Source organism: Megachile rotundata, chromosome 3 (assembly GCF_050947335.1).
Source record: "Megachile rotundata isolate GNS110a chromosome 3, iyMegRotu1, whole genome shotgun sequence".
Taxonomy (NCBI): domain Eukaryota; kingdom Metazoa; phylum Arthropoda; class Insecta; order Hymenoptera; family Megachilidae; genus Megachile; species Megachile rotundata.
In genome coordinates, this window is record NC_134985.1 from 6,407,417 (window position 1) to 6,410,375 (window position 2,959).

The window sequence follows — 2,959 nt, forward strand, 5'->3', positions numbered from 1 at the left end:
GGTGTAGGACCGGTTAAGCTGTCTATCATGTCTTATGGGACCGCCCTAAGAAGGGCGCCCGAGATACAGACCGAGGCCGATTTCGTGCTTTTGGACGCGATCCATTGCCGCGGGGACCCTACCGTTGTGGCAGGCGATCTACAATTTACGGTCCAAGGTAGCAGATACAAATGCGTACATTTGACAGCGACAGTCCTGACTAGAGATGGAGCACAACCGCTCGCCAAAGGGCTTGAGATCAGTGATACGAGATTCCCAATTAGTGAACAATATAAGATATTACCACTACGAAAGAAAGGAGAGGCAACTGGAGACGACATTGTCATACCATCTAAGATAATTGGGTCGCGATTAGAAGGCTTCGGCCACGGTTTTAGGATACCCATAGCTCCTCTGCGAGAAGGGAGAGTGATTTTCTTTTTGGCCTCTAGAAACGACTGTGAAAATTTGTGTACTTACTTAAAGAAGGAAATCGGAGGCGACAGAGAATATTTGCCAATACATGGTGGAACCAGCTTTGACCCAGACAAGATGAAAGAAAATTGTTGGTATTTCTGTACCGACGTGGTAGGGCAAGCAGTCACTGTCCCTAATACTTCTGCGGAACCTACTGGGGCCCTGTCTCCTATCCTCCCTGTTACACGGCAGGGACACAGGATAGGTGGACGAATGTTGCCAGAGTGGCACAAGTCGAATCTCCCACCTCCACGTGGTGTCCGCTGGGATAGAGGCACTCTATGCCGTTCGGTAGTCGAGCACTTCGGTGCTGGGCTACCCAAGGGTGGGGGCCTCTATGCTAACGGGAGAACGGCGACCCCAGGGGCTACAGGGCCTGTGTGGCACCTCTAGCACGGGATAGCGATCCCGGGGGCCCGAGCTTCGACTCACACCGTAAGCCTGTGGTCATGTTTCGCAGGAACGGGGGGCGTGCCTTAACCGGCTGGCCTGCGAGGATTAAACGTCTATAAAAAATCCGCTGTGTGGTCGCGGGGCGGAATACGGCCATGGTATCCCCTGCCTGCAAATTAGGGCAAAAGGAAGCGTGGCTGCCGTGCGGGCAGAAAAGTAAAAGTAAGGAAGCTGAAGCTCCTTGAGGAGGAATTCCTCGAACAAGTTTTCGGGCCGGAAGTGATAACTATAGACAGTGATTCGGACACAGAGACGCCACGCGCGCAGTGCCGCCATTGAGTTACGATATTCTGGACACAAATAGTGCAGTGAAAGTGTATAACCACCGGGAAATACCCGACGAAATGCTGGTTGACTTTTTTTTCGGTCATTCCGTGCAGAACAGTGGTTGTGCCCGCCAACGGTGAACGAGTTTTGCGAGCAACATGCCTTCTCAACCGGGTGGCAACCAGAAAGCGATGACGATGGAGCTTCGGCCCAGACCGACGGAACCAATGACCGAGGATTAAGTCGGGATCATCCAAAAACAACAAGTGGAAAAAGAGAAGCGTCTCCGGGAGGAGGCAAGAAGACTCGACGACGAAAGACGCGAATTGGAACGGGCTCGCCTACGAAACGAAGCTATGTTAAAGAAAATCCAGGGCGCGGAAAAGGATCGAGGCGCGATCCCGAAGAAAATGGACATCCCTGAGGATCCACCTGTAAGAATGGAGGTACCGAACATCAATATCGGAGGCGAATCTGTCAGCTACACATTAAACGAGGCCGTGAAAATGGTGCCATCGTTCAACGGCACGACGCCAACGCTGCTCACGTTCACCCGAGCATGCAAACGAGCTCGACAGCTGATTCCTGCACACGCCGAACGAACGCTAAGTCTTGCTGATCGTCGGACGTTTGAGCGGATACGCAGCTGCAGCCGTAGAGAACGAAGAAGCGGACACCGTTGCGGAATTGGGTAACCTGCTCAAAGACATTTTCGGACCCCAGCGATCCATCGATCACTATCGCGGCGAGCTAGCGAACTCCTTTATGAAGAATGGTGAGCACATTTTAGAATATACGAAGTCTGTTCAAAAAGTATTGCGAATTTTTCATTTCCGCGGGTTACGTATATTTGATTTTTGATTTTTTTTGTAGCGTTATGTTGGTACTCATGTCCCTTACTTATGCTGACAAGGTCGGCCATTTTGAATGTTTAGTTAATTTTTGACAGCTGTTTTGCTTGGATGTGTTTTGTCTCGTCTTCGATTTTTGCCTATTCCAAAAAATGGATCAAAGAATCTGTATCAAATTTTGTGTGAAAAACAAAATAAAGTGCGCGGACGCATTCCGAATGTTGATTGTGGCATATGGTGAAGCTACCCTGGACCAAAGCAACGTTTATCGGTGGCACAAAATGTTCTCAGAGGGCCGAGAAGATGTGAACGACGAAGAGCGTGCCGGACGCCCGAGCACGTCAACAACAGACGAAAACATTGATAAAGTGAAGAAAATAGTATTAGCTAATCGTCGAATCACCGTTAGAGAAGTTGCTGAGGACCTAAACATATCGATTGGTTCGTGCCATTCGATTTTAACCAATGATTTGGGCATGAGTCGGGTCGCCGCGAAATTCGTGCCAAAATTGCTCAATTTCGACCAAAAACAGCATCGCGTTAACATTGCTCAGGAGATGTTGGACTCGGTCCGTGACGACCCAAATGTGCTCCAGAGGGTCATAACTGGTGACGAATCATGAGTTTATGGTTATGACGTGGAAACCAAAGCTCAATCATCCCAATGGAAGCTGCCGCATGAGCCAAGACCGAAAAAAGCGCGCCAAGTTCAGTCGAACGTGAAGGTTTTGCTCACAGTTTTCTTCGATTGCAGGGGCGTGGTGCATCATGAGTTCTTGCCACAAAGTAGTACGGTCAATAAGGAATATTACCTGCAAGTTATGCGCAATTTGCGCGAAGCAATTCGCCAGAAACGCCCGGATTTGTGGAAGAACAAAAACTGGCTTTTGCACCATGATAACGCCCCTGCTCACACATCGTTGCTTGTGCGC

At 49.6% G+C, this 2,959-nt stretch overlaps 1 pseudogene; it reads left to right on the forward strand.

The window, feature by feature from the left end:
- The first annotated feature begins 2,179 nt into the window (after positions 1 to 2,179).
- On the forward strand, positions 2,180 to 2,650 carry LOC143264108 (protein GVQW3 pseudogene; annotated as a pseudogene).
- The last annotated feature ends 309 nt before the right edge of the window (positions 2,651 to 2,959 follow it).